Below are 14,410 nucleotides of genomic sequence, written 5' to 3' on the forward strand. Positions count from 1 at the left end.
CTCCGCGGGGGCGCAGGCACCGCTCCTGCCTGCGCTCGCAGCGCGGGGGGCGCACACGGGGAGCCGCGTTTCGCGCCCGCGAGGGGCCGTGTCTTCCTGACGCGGGCAGATGTCTCTTGTACCCCAGTGGTGCCGCTGCCATGCGGGAAAGATCTTCCTTGCCTCTTATCACGTGCGACACTGTGTGCTCCTGATTTAGCAGGGGTTGTGGAAAAATCCTTAGGAAATTCAGGTTCTGTTTGCACAAAAATGAAACGCTCTTGTTTCTGGACCCATCTCCTAGTAGATGAAGGACCTGATTCTTTATTCTAGTATTCTGAAAGACATGATCATTGCTTAGTGAATGTCAAGTACAGTCTTATGATATTAAAAGGTAATTTTAAATTATTTCGTGGTGTAGAAAGTGTATATCTAAGATATAAGAGATATTAAGATATTATCACCTTGTTATCCTGTTTTCTTAACCTATTTAGAGAGATTCTTTCTGTGGGGAGGGAGAAGGAAAGATAGTGCATTAGTAAGTATTTTACCTAAAATATTTCTCATAACCTGTTTTTCAGACTTGGTGCAATGACAAAACTCTTTTAAAATGGACAACTCTTTAAAAATCTCTAAGCATATGATAATATTCAGAAGACAAAGCATTATAACTGACTATGAAAATGATCCATTCAGTTGCTTTTAGAAAACCTTTATTATATATGGATACCTGCTTTTTTTTCAAACATCAGGATACTATCTGTGCTAATATAAATCTGTAAGTAGGAAGCAGAAATCTAGCAGTAGAAAGTACAGAGTTCAGTCTTCCCACTGCCCTATGAAATAGTTCTGTCTTCACATCTGATCGTGGTGGTGGTATCTTGTAAATGCTTGATGTCACAAAATAATTCCATGATGTTTCGAAACAAGAACTCAGCATCCTAAAGTATGCTGAGTATTCAGAGGAATATTGACCCRCTATTCCTGTATATGTTGTATAACTGGGCCTTTCAATCCAAGAAGTTAAAAATCAACTTGCCAACATTCAATTTATACATTTCTCTGCCAACTTGAGTGATTGGCTTTATTATATTGATCTTGCATGAAGCTGTGATGGTGACAGAAGGGTGGTGCAATGGCCTTCTTGTCAATCAGTGGTGCTAGAGAGGTTAGAACATCTCTATTTTGCCCCTATCTTAGGTACTGTCACCTAATTATTTTAAAATATATCACCTGTGACCATAGTGCATCAGTAGCAAAATGGGAAATAGACGCCTGACCCTGAGATTCTTCTGCTTTACTAATTGTGTTTTCACTTCATAATAAAGAATGTACATGAGGGAACTGTAACTTCTCCAGTCTAGCCAATAATTTTTGATTCTTGATGAGTGTGTTTATACAGCTATGATTCTGTCCTGAGCTTTGTAATTTTTATTTATCGCTATGCTTATTTGTAAAAATGAGAAAATCAATCGAGTATTGGGGGAGGGAGAGGAAAGGAAAAAAAAAATCACTCAGAAGCACTATAATAAATTTACTGTGGGATAGAAAACTCCAGAGACAAAAAGTAGATAAATGCCTGATGATAAAGACTGAAGGCAAAATCTGAATCACTTTTTGATTCATTGGGTCTTTTCTTCTGTACTTATAGAGTGCCAAACAAATAAGATAAAGGGAAGAGATAATCCCAGTAGCCTAATGAGAATTTTACAATCACCATAAAGACCTATTTTCTGAGAACATACTGATGTGTTCCAAAGATTCATATTTAATAACAGACAAGAGGGTGAGCCCATTGTGGACTCATCTGGACTTTAGATTAGTTTAACTGTCTTGGAAAAACCTTATCAATTGTAGCCTGAGCTAACTCCACCATCTTGGGTTGTTTTTTTTGTTTTGTTTTGTTTTTTTTAAAGTCTCATTTGTTTCAGAAATGAGGTGATGTGACCATGTCATGGGAAACCCCAGTTCTTTACTTCTCCTATTAGGTGGGTGTATTGACTATTTTAATGAAACATAATAGAAAAACAGGCCTCTATGAGATGCAGTTGCAAGTTTCATGAAAATCCATGCTGAGGAAGGCCATGTTGATTACCTCACTGAAAAAGGGTCTGGAATCTGAGTTTCCCTTTATTTATATGCCATAATTTCTAGGAAGGAGGGAGATATTATGAATGCCCTATCCCTGGATGAGACAGTTCTAGTTAAAGTCTACGTCTTTGTAAGGATGACAAATCCACAGGAAGTCAGTCTTCATTAGTTCTGCTAAGCCAACAGTTACAGTACTATTTGGGAAGACTTTGGATTATTTTTGTGTTAGAGAAGAACTTGTGTATTTTTATTTTTTAGAACTAGCTTGTCATTTAGGGAGTCGTACTTTTCAAAGAGGTCAAAATTCAGTATTTATTTGTACACATGGATTGGTATTCTTTTTTACTGAGGTGACATACATGATTATCAGAGTAGTAGACAATCCTTGTCCTGAAGAGCTTGCAGACTACAAAGACAGACAGCCAAAGTAAAGAGGAAAGGGTAGACACAAAGATGCATGACCGCTACAGTAACTGGTGAAGTTCTGTTGGTATTTATTCTTTTCAATGAAGCTTGGCCAAGTTACAGTTTTTGCTTGTGAACAAAACAGCAAGAAGGGACAAAATTCTGCTGGCCAGTGCAAGGGCAGGACTTTCCAAGGAGAAAACTGCTGAGAACACTTGAGTGAAGTTCTCCATATTGTAAATCTCTTCCTAGCTGTTCTATTGCTGTTCTGCTGGTTTCAGTCCCTTGCCATGCATTTTCATTTTCCAAGTCCGCATGGAGTATCTCTGACATCCTGGAAAATTAATGACTGATGCTTCTGAGGGACACCAGTAAGCATAACTGTCCTTTGCTTTTGTTCTATGTAAAATATGCTGCCATGCTAGTTTCACTGTGAACTGGTACCTCCTTACAGGTCCTGGCCCTAAGGAGTGCAAGAGGTAGATGTATCAATTTCTCGGGAATGGGTACTGTTTTTCATGGAATAATTAATAACATTGAGCAAACCTCTTGGTCTCCCAAGGATTTTTTGTTCTTTTTTCTTAGCATATTCTTTTTCTCATTATCTGTGCTTGGCTTTTATTTAATAAATTGTTACTAGTTTAGGGACTGGATCTAAGAGGCTGCTTATTTTCCTTGCTTCTGCACCCTGATTCTACGGCTGAACCAAAGCTCTTACTTTTCACAAGATTTAAATTGGATTTTTATTCAACAGCCAAATAATTTAGAGGGTTTCTTTTAATCTCTGCTATTCTGGCTCATTAAGTGCAAAAGAATTGTCACTTCCACTTGCCCTCATTGAAAACCAGCCTGTAGTAACTTTGCATATAGCTTGAAGGCTGCTTTTGTTCCCCCAAATTAGTTTACGTTTAGCCTATATTAGTTATTCCCCTAGATACCGTGTCCCAGACAGCCCAGTATTCAAGAGTCCTTGCAAATACAGAAGAATAAAACCAAAGACTCTCTACAAAGACCTCATTGTAAGACTAAAAGGATTTCCTGTGAATAAGGGCTACACATGGACTTAACACTGCTGGGAGCAAGAACGTACAAGGAGAAACCAACTGCATAGTGAAGCCGAGACATTACTGTTTTTAATGATTTCTTTGTAGATAGGAAGAAGAGATCTTTTCCCAAGGAGCTCATGATTATACAGCATAGCCAAGAACACAAGGGCAAATGTTTTGAGGAAGGAAAAAAGGGAGCCTTGAAGGAAGAGAGGAAGCTCTGAACTTTCTCTGTCTTTCTGTTCTTTTCTACTCATTTAGAAGAGGTGTGAATGTAACTGATAGGCAATGCACACTGCTTCTTCTGCAGAAAGGGCAAGATACAATCATTTCTTAGTCCTACCTTGTGGTGCTAGTTCAAAGGGGTAGCAGAGCACAACTTAAAGTAACATCATTGTTAAGGTTTATACCATAGGACTACTCCCTAGAGCACAGACAAAAGATGTCTATAAGGGATCTCCAGTAACCATTTCTAGAATTGCATGAAAGGCTGTGTGTATGTTACATGAACTTTTCCTCAAGAAATGAAAAAACAGTCTTGTTGATTTAGAACTTAAAAATGTCTTTCCACAAAAAATCCATTTATCTAAAGCGTATTTTCTTACATTAATGTTCTCCTACCTTGAATGACTTTAAATAAACTCACGTTTGTCTTAATTGGGGACTTCATTGTTATCATACACCAGTGCAAGACAGGAACCTGAAAATCCATAAGGAAGAGGAGATTTGGCGTCAGCCTTTCTCATGTTAAATGCTATTAAGCTTATGCAATTTTGGAAAGAATTAGTCCTCATCTCAATGCATCTCAGATGGTAAAGGGAAAGTGAGGCTCTTTCCACAGCGTTTTTAACATGAAATAAAAAATAATGTTGTATGTCCTGTGCAATACAGGCTTAATTGCTCAGTTCTTTGAATAACGGTTAGCCAAGTGTTGGCTTCTTATCCACAGAGTGTCCTGAAATAGTCTATTATTCCTGGAGTACAACAGGAACTGATAATCACTTTGCTGAGTAAAGACCCAGAGCAGTGGGCTTTTTTGTGCTACTCTTGTCTTCTCTCTTTGCAAAGTAACATAGAAACAGCTGTTTTGCTTCAGACCAAAGGCCAACTTGCCTTTTATCCTGTCTCTGACCATGAGCAGTAGGAGATGCTTAGGAGAAGGATGGGAACAACTATACTGTGCTCTCCCACTTTCAACAGTATGCAGCTCAGGGCTTTCCTGAAAGAGATGGCGGTGTCTACTAGCCTGGATTTTGATCACTTCTCTGTTCCTGATCAATAGTATCTTTGCTTCTGTTTATCTCTGAGCTTGTATTTGGCTAAAGCTAGCTCTAGAGTTGAGCATGTAAGTATTTTTGCACTGCAGCTAAGTGCAGCTTTGTTTGTTATGTTTTATCTAATGACACCTTGTTCGTGTTTTCTCTTTCATAAAGCCTTAGTGATAAATTTTGTAGCTGTTGGACCAGCCAGGTTATATGCTAAACCACACTGATGTAATCTTGCTCTTTCTTTTTCCTTGACCTTTTCACCTTCTTTTTCCATGCACTCAGCTGCCCATTTTTATAAGAAAACCCAAAAGCTACTCATACTCTAATCATAGTGACCTTGGAATCTCAGTTGGTGAGAAACTACTTCATTTTGCATTCTGAGCCATAATTAGTGTCAGTCAACGTCAATGGCATGAGAAACAGTAACACACAAGAAAGGTCAGAGACTGGCTGTTCGTTAGGCTGAGCACACAATGGAATAGGTAGGTGTCCATTAACTGAAATTTGTGTRTGTGAGTAATCTAACAAGATACTCGACCTCACCATGTAGTTGCCAGGTACAATTTCAGATCATAGTTTTTTCGCATTACAGTATTAGTTTTGATAACCGTGCAGAGACAGATGGCATTTTGTCGGCTTTCCAAAGCAGAGGAATAATTTGCCGAGCTGTAGCTAGTGTAATGAGAAGCCAAGTAAGTTGAAGATGAGGTAAAACCAAAGCATCTGTCGGTCCTTGTGTGCCAACTTTTAGATGCTGCAGACAAACTAATATTTCCACACAAAAAAGTAGTGACTGTTATAGATTTGTGTAAAAAAGATGGCATTTGATAACAATGCCACAACAGATGTCGTTGAGTCCATGCTTGATTTTTACTACTGCTCTGTGCATTTTTGGAAGAGATACTTGCTCTGCACAGCTTGTATGGAGTATGTTCATTATAAAATTTTATTTTTCAGGAAACAATGAGATGGAAAATTTGTAGCTAATCTGATATTGTCCCTCTTTATCATGCTTCCTTAGTGGCTAGGGGGGAAGAGTTTATTCTTATTTGATTCCTTCTCAATCCTTTTTATGTGAGAGAAGTGTCTATACATATAACTACATACTGTATATAATATAAAAATCTTAAAAGAGAGCTCTCTATTAAAATACAATGAAAATTTTGAGGTTACTTGCATTATCCAGTATTACATTTTCCAACATGTGTCATGGAAAATATTTAATTATATCTTCCCTATTCAAAGAAATCCTTCTCTTCACCTTAATCCTATTCTTTCTCATCTTCTTTGATGAGAGAGAACAATGTTTCAAAAGTTCCCCTTTAAGAGCAAAGCTCGTAAAAGAAACCCATAGAATACTATAGCCTCCTTGACTCTTTTCTCCTTGATAATAGATGTGGCAACTTAATAAAAGGAGCTTCTATGTAGGTCAAAATTATTTAAGGCATGCATACTTCTCCTAAAACATGTATTTTTATTAAATATCTCCTATGATGTAGTACCTTCTGCAGAGTCTGCATTATGTGTTGAGAGTGCGAGGGGCCCAGTGGGAGTGGGGGGAAGGGGAGCATTTACTCCACAGAGGGGGAGACCCAAACAAATCAAAGCATATATGTTCAAGCCCTTCTCAGAAAGAGCAGCAGCATGTCTGTGGGACAGTGAGAGGGAGGCTGAGGAGGGAAAACCAAGCACTTGGGAGAGTGTAGAAAAGGGAAGCAGGTTGCCCCCAGGTGCCAGAATGTCCCACTACAGCCTGCTGTGTGGTTGGGTATAAACTGCAAACAGCTTTTGCAACAAAGGGATCCAAAGCTAAGCAGGTGTTTATTTTTATTGTGTTCTTGCTGCTTTTTGTTTTGTTGTTTGTGAGCAGTGGTGCAAATGTTGCTTTGCTGGGTGCAGGGGTGGGGAGGAGGGAACACAGGTGTAGCTTTGTGTTCAGCAGGCCACCTCCTCCTAGGAAGCTGCGCTGGCCTGATCTTGCCAAAACCTGTAGGTAGGACTGAACCATAGCCAAGAGTTAGAAATCTAGTTTGAGGCAAAAATAGCAATAAGTAAACTGGACAGAGGTGTAATCTGAGGGGCAAAGATATAACCTGTTGACTGGAGAAATGTATGACAGTGCTCGATCACTTCTTTTCACTACCTGAAATCCAGAAGTAGGGAAGACTGAAACCTTGAGATTATGAAGTGCTTTAACCATAGGTTAGCAGATGCTCTCAGCCAAGGGAGTACTCTTAGACCTTGCCAATTCTTCAAATCACTTTCATCTGCCAACCGCCATTACCTCTGCCTTATCCATGCTGAACCAAAGTCTAACATGCTTTCATCTAGTACCCTATTTTTGCCAAGTATTGTAACAGCAGACATTTTTCTCACAGCAGATTTAATTCACTGACTTTCTCCCCACTGCATAGCATTTGAGAGGGTGCTTCAAATACAAGGTTAAAAATTGAAATTACCATAACTTACACATTTATCATTGAATTTAAATAGATTATCATAATGGAGAAATGGAGTTTCCAAAACTCTGTCTTTCTGGTTTTATAGTGCTTTTTGTAGATTACTGGTGCACTGCCTCTCTTGCATATTCTGTTTTCACTGTGCTTTTTCCTTACGAGTGTGAAAGACTATCTCACATTGGGTATTTAAACCAAACCCTCTGAAGGATTGTGTTCAGTAGTAAATATTAGTACACAGGAAGCCCACTAATGTGCAAGAATGGAATAAACACATCTGAGCTAGAGGGAAAAATAGCATCTAGTTTTTTATGGCTTTATCTGTGCAGGGAAATCTGGCTCATTCCATGTCCTTTATTTGTTTGAATGTTCACTTATTCAATATGCCATCTAGGAGAACTTTGCTTCCTCCAAGATGCTCCACACAAAACTTTCATTTGATAAAAGTAATGCTGATAGTATCTTGGAATGTTATCCTTGGAGATGATTTGGGGTTCTTTGTATGGAATAGTTTTAAATGTTTATATATGGTTAGAAATCACAGCAGGTTAGACAACTTGTGTCTCTGTGGTGTGAAAGATGAAGTTAAATGAGAAGATGAGTACGGGTGTTCATGGTGATCTAGAGGAAGAAGTGATCCTGTGTGCTGAGACACAACAAACCTGGGTTCAACTTTCAAGTTGTCCAAAGACTTCTTGTGGAATATTCAACGTCTCTTATTTTGTCTGTGACTTTAGCTCCCTATGTTGTGGATTTTTTTCTGTTGTTCATTTTGTTTAACTGGGAGACAGGTAATATTTTTCTGTATGGCAGAATGAGATGCTTAAAAACCACTGAAAGTTATGCAAGATTTGGATCCAATGGCAAAGACCAGGCTTATACCATAACAAAATGCACTGCAACCTCTGCCTTCCTGGAACTGTCAACATTGCAGGTCAGTTCTGAAAACAAATGGCTAAAAGATATAAAGGCAAAACCAGCAAAATTAAATTACCATGCTGGTAAATAGGAAATAATTGGAATCTTCAATACAGAAATTCTAGCAAATCAAAATACAGATTTAAAATTTGCAAGTTTAATCAGTATAAGAATATTTTTAGAAGATAAGAAGATAAGTACATAAATACCATACTTTACATTTGGATCATTAAAGATGATCCAAGAAGCTAATAAAATTTTGTTCTGCATCACTTTCCTTAAGTACTATTTTGCTTTAATACTGAGCATAATAGATGACTACACTTTGGTTATAGCATGGGTTACATTTGTTAGAATAATGTTCTGATGAGCCACTTGTACAGTGTCAGCTTGAAGTAGATTTAATCCTTTTTCTTGAACTCTTTGTTATTTTTCTGCATGTTCTCTGTGCTGTGGTTTCCACTGACCCCTGTTTACTAACGATACATTTTATTAGTGCCAGTTAGAATAAATTGGTCTGTTAGGTTTAGAGCAAAGATGTTAATGGTGTTTTCAACCTTAACACAATGAATATCATGCAAATCACTATGCATACACTTCAGAATACAGGGTCACTTGAATCTATGCAGTTTCTGCAATTTGTGAGTTTGGTGCAATGTTTTATTAGAACACCATTCATAAATCATATTGTCATCCAGGATGCATTATGTCCTTTTTCAGCTGATGACTTTCAGTCATAGGAGCATCCTTTGCACAAGGACTGGTTTAAAACAACAACAACAACAACAAAGATAATAGTTATGGGCTCCAGTGGTCTTCCCTTTGTTCTTACAGATGCTTGAATTGCTACCAAAATAGCCACTTGCATAAGCAAAAAGAGCAATATCTAGCTCTCTGTTTGCAGGTATTCATGCAGTTGAGAAGTAATATGTGAGGGTGAGGACAAGGCCTACATCTTGCATCACTCCATATGACTCAGTGAAATTGTATGCATTTGTACCAATCAAATCTATAGGCAGGCTTTTCAGGCTATGTATTCAGAGGCTTAAAATAAAATGAGGAGGTCTCCTTCTATTAAAAAAAAAAAAGAAAAGAAAAGAAAAACTCTTGTGTAGAGTATTAATTCAATTGCTAACTTTTCCCACCAAAGCAGAATTTTGCTTGTATCTGTTTTGTTTTTTTTTCTTTCCCCAATGGACTAGATTGCTTTTATTGGCACTACAGGAAGGTGCCATTGGATCTGACAGCTAATCAGTTAATGGTCTGAAGGATGTAAGGCTATTTCAAAGTACAGGGCCTTGCTGTCAGCTGATATAAGTTGGTATCAGCTGAGTTTAGCAGCGTGATGTTATTTACATGAAGTGATATCTGACCCATAGGTTGCAGTTCTACTGTTTTGAAGTGTTCAAATTATAATTCTTTCTAGTTCCAGGTGTAGTTCATGGCTTTCATATGAAATGTATTCAGCTGGGAAGCAGGCTGAGTTCTGGCATCTCCTCTACTGAGGTCTGCTGGTACATCCTTCTGGGGACTGTGCTGGTGGACTGTGCAGAGTGCCAGAGAGCACTCTGGCTCGGTCTCCTTGCCCTGATCTCCCCTCCTGACTTGTTAGGATCATGATCTCCCAGCACAGTAAACAACAGAGGATATCTTTAGATTTTCAAAGCTATTTTGGGTCTAAGAATTGTGTAGTTGTGCCCTTGGCGTTTATTATGCCTGAATGAGCCATCCGTGTGCCCTTGCTGCAAAGAAGGCCAACAGCATCCTGTGCTGCATGAGGTAGAGCATCACCAGCAGGTCAAGGGAGGTGATGCTTCTCTTCCATTCAGCACTGGTGAGACTCATTTGGAGTGCTGTGTCCAGTTCTGGGCTCCCTAGTACAAGAGACATGGACATGCTGGAGCGAGTCCAGTGAAGAGTCATGAAGATGATTAAGGATATGAAGCATCTGACATATGAGGAGAAGCTGAATGAGCTGGAACTGTTCAGCCTGAAGAAGAGAAGGTTCAGGGGGATTTTACTGCTGTATATAAATATGCAATGGAGGGGGGATGAAGAAGACAGAGCCAGATGCTTCTCAGTGACACCCAGAGACGGGACAAGAGGCAATGGGCACAAACTGAACTACAGGTAACTCCATTTAAACATAAGAAAACTTTTTCACTGTGAGGGTAGTCAAACACTGGAGCAGGTTGCTCAGAGAGGTTGTGGAGTCTCCATCCTTGGAGATATTTAAAGCCCGACTGGACATGATCATGAGCAACCTGGTCTTGCTGACCCTGCTGGAGCAGAAGGTTAGACTAGACCATCTCCAGAGGGTCCTTCTAACCTTAGCCATTCTGTGATGAGACCCCAACCCCTGCTACTTTAAGTATGCTGCACATGCAATACTAGATCTCTGGCATCCTATCTGCTCTCATGCCCATCTGCTAGAATGGCATTATGCCCACTCAGAAGGTGCTATGCCAGTTTCAACAAGGCACAGGTGCCAACCAAACATAGATTTAGAAAGATATCCTGCAGAAGATCCTCCTGGTAGTAAGTAATGCCAAATTAGGCCCACATGCTTCATTACGAGGGATCACATCTGTTGAGGCTTGTGGGCATTGTACCATCAATTACAGCCTTTATCCTCTCTTTCTTTTTTTCTGAAAGCTTTAGTGAATTGAAAGCAAAATTTATGAGCCAATCAAGGAACTTGAGAATATCAGGGTTTTTCCTTAGTGATCTCAGTTTTGAAATCTCAAATTCAAACTGCTTCAGTTTATATCCCTCTGTTAGACACAATTCAGTATTTACCAGCTTTTCGTGAAGGCAACAAAAGAAAAGACACTGAAAACAATATTCTCTATTGTCATTTAATGCCATTAGAGAAGGTTTATGTGCAATTCATTTGATACCTGTTAGACTCTGAAGCATTATTTGCCCTGATATGTTCATTTAGTAAAAGAAAATACTCTACCTGGCTGTTATATTTTGTGTCCTCAAATTCTCTGATACAGAATAATTCCCCTTAGGCATCCTAGATATCACAAGTCTCAGTCTGCTGGTCAAAAGGGTACTTGTTTTATGTTGTCTGTTGTTGTGTGTGAGACTTAAAGAGATTATATGGCCCAATGCATACTCTGAGAAGAAATGATAACCCAGGAAGAAGCTCTCCTGCTTCAAGAAACTGAGCTGTGTAGGAAAAGACTGGTGGCAAAGTGCTGACCTAGGACTGGCTAGCTAGCTCAGACTCGAGCCAAATTCTGAGAATACAGGAGCAATTATCTGTGCTTGAGGTAATTTATAGGATATAGGTCCTTCATGGCCTGTAGGCTAACCTGGGCATCTGTTATGCCAGGAAGACACTTTCTGAGTCTTCTCATTGTTGTCCCTGTGTTAGTTTGATCACTGTTTGGTGGGTTTCCTTCAGGATCTTGCTAGAGTTTGTGATTTAGCATGAGTTAAATGAGTTAAGCAGGATTGACTAATCCTAGAGTGCGGGTGGAGAACACAGTGCAAGAAACTGTCTAGAGCAGAGCAGATAATGCAATTAGGATTGACAGTCTGGACGCCAGCGTTTTGCGACTTCCTCAAGGCATAGCTGAGGGGAAGTGGGTACTGCTCTGTACCTGTCTACACCTAACACTTACCCTGATGTGAATTGGCTTGCATTAATTGGCAGTCAGCTTAATCTGAGTTACGCCAGCAGTAAAAACACAAGCCCAGACAAAGCACTGTGGTCTGTCAGTGTGTGCTTGCTCCTAGCTCAACCAGGAAGCTGGCTAGGAAGTGAAAGGCTGCCTTCCACCCTGCTTTGGGAGGCAGCCCTGCCGGCAGCATGTGGGGTCACGGCAGCTGGAGGTCCAGGCGCCAAGCTGCCAAGTGGCATTGCATTGTGCTAACTGTGGCACATGCTGCTCTGGATGATGGGCAGACCAGCTATAATGTGCACCAATATAAAGCATCATGATTTTTATGGTGTTTACTCCATGCTTACAACATTAAGAGAAATGTTTTAAAATATTGGCGATTCCTACAGACTGAATTTTAATTTCATAATGATACAAATATTGATATCTGTGCAGTCCATTATTTATGCACCACTAGGTATTCTGCTTGCTGCCTTTTCCAGCATTTTTCCATCTGAACCCATAGAACATGCTCCGTCATATGGTTCAGCTATTTATTCTTTAAGAGTTAAAACAATAAAAATAGCACAGCAGGGTCTTGTCCATAAACAATGGAAACATTGCTCTAAATTCAGTACTATTTCTGTTTTTATTATGTGATCRCTTCTTTGTTGTTAATCGCTTGCCCTGCTTAATTCATTCATTATACTCAAAAGCTTTGAGATTAAGCCCCCAGGCAGGATAGCTTCATATGAATCCTTTCTTTTTTTATCTGTTCCAAGTTAGATTAAGTCTAGGTCCTGTTTAATGAGGTGCCACTTGCTGGCTTTTCATGCAGAAAGAATTCCTCATACTCAGCGGTATGTATATACCATATAAATTATAATATATTTTACATTTTTTCTGAATTTCTAACTAATATGTCCTGCAGAAAACACTATTATTACAAGTTTCCTGAGATATGGGTGGTTGGCTATTTCTGATTTGATTTTTTTTTTCTTTAAGTGATGAATCTTGCTGTTCATTTTTGATTTATGTCATTTAGTTTTTATTTAAATTATGACATTTCATAGCAATTTTGTTATTAATGGTGCTGTTAAGATTTCTTATTCGTCTGTGCCTTCAACTCAGCAAGTCAATCATTGAAATGTCTCTACCTGCCACAAGATGTTAAAGGCCTGCCCATGCCTAGTAATGCATAAGGCCAATGTGGCTATGTCATGAAAAGTTTTATGGTCAACAGCAGGAAGGGGCGTGTGATAGGGCTCTCCCTTCACAGTCTGAGTAATGAAGTAACTTTTATGTTACTCAGGTTGACTGGGGTTAGGCATTACTGAGATGTCTTAATTGCCATGCTGTTGTGCTCCTTCACGGCCTCTGTCCTGTAATTAAGAAATCTGTTCTATATTGGCGGCTTCCTGATATTAGTAGGACTTCATCTAGGGTGCATGAATATGCTTCTACTGATCCACTTCTTATTAGAAATTCCATTCTGGATCCATACCCCTGTTTTTGGCTTCTGTGGATTCTGATTTTCTGACATCAAAAAATTGTCTGGCTGAAAAGGTCATGCTAAGCTCTAGTGTCATCTGATATCTGTATGTTCACATGGATTGCAGATGACATTTTTCTTTATGCTAACCATGAATGTTAATATCTACAAGGAGAGTCTGCCTACGCTGCCAAATTCCACCTTTCTGATAGCAGACCTATCTGTTTTCACATGTTTTCATTTCAAGACAGGGAAGCAGAAAACAAAAACAAAGTTTAACAGTCTTTATAAAAGCCTGCTAAAAGTAAGTGGTAGGTTATGTTAGCAATGAAACAGCAGCTTTGACCTGAGAGAATGCGATCACAAATAGTCTGTGTTCTAGAAAGGCTTTTCTTTCAGAATTTGAAACTGATACCTCACAGAAGTGGGAGGCAATGATGATGTCCAGAAGGGACCATGTTCCACAGTCTCTGGAGAGTTCTTGTATTCACTTTTGCCTGCTGAGTTTAGGAACTTGGTTACCTTACTCCAGAATAAAGCTGCTGTTGAAAGGTTATGTTAGTTTTGCTGAATTAAGCATTAGTTATGCTGACTAGTTATGCTGAATTAAGCCAATTTAGACAGTGATTTTGTGGAGTTTCTGAATGTTCCTACCCTATTATAGGGAAGATATATTGTAACCCCAGCCTGGGTTTCTGGTGACTCTTGACCAGCTTGTCTGGATTGATGTAGTCATAAAGGTCTTGGAGTTTGACTGTACCTAAATATTTGGCCTCTTGTGCAAGAGAGCAATGACTTACAACTTATTCTTTCTTTTGGAGGAGTTGCCAGTCAAAAAGGGTCAATATTAGCAGAGTAGAAAGGATATTTGACTTGGACGGAAGAGTAGACTTCTTATAGGTACATTTTTGTTAATGCTTTCCAGAATGGAGTATTGCAGACTCCCTAATTTTTATTTTATGTAGATGCACACACGCACACACACATGCACGCACACATGAAGAATATGGCAGAAAAAGCAAATGGCTCAACATAAGTAAAACTTAGATAATTTTACTTTTCTGCAATACCTACAAATATTCAAGAGAAGGCAAGCATTACGAATGCAAGTACTGATGTGTAAGTATCATCTCCTAATAGA

At 39.1% G+C, this 14,410-nt stretch overlaps 1 protein-coding gene across 14 annotated transcripts in view; it reads left to right on the plus strand.

Moving 5' to 3' along the window:
• The window catches only part of FMR1NB (FMR1 neighbor), a 105,278-nt gene that overhangs the window by 45,320 nt on the left and 45,548 nt on the right, over positions 1–14,410 (plus strand). Inside the window, exons 8-9 of one of the 14 annotated variants that reach the window (XR_003255823.1) lie at positions 8,059–8,179; positions 9,590–9,638. The exons of 10 other annotated variants lie outside the window; for them this stretch is intronic. The gene's annotated coding sequence lies outside the window, so the exon portion shown is untranslated. Of the gene's footprint in view, positions 1–560; positions 1,330–1,895; positions 2,354–8,058; positions 8,180–9,589; positions 9,639–14,410 lie in introns of those variants that run through there. 3 more of the 14 variants (XM_026080122.1, XM_026080131.1, XM_026080086.1) reach the window with 3 other exon arrangements.

The sequence above is a fragment of the Apteryx rowi genome, unplaced genomic scaffold, assembly GCF_003343035.1.
Source record: "Apteryx rowi isolate R43461 unplaced genomic scaffold, aptRow1 scaffold_115, whole genome shotgun sequence".
Lineage (NCBI taxonomy): Eukaryota > Metazoa > Chordata > Aves > Apterygiformes > Apterygidae > Apteryx > Apteryx rowi.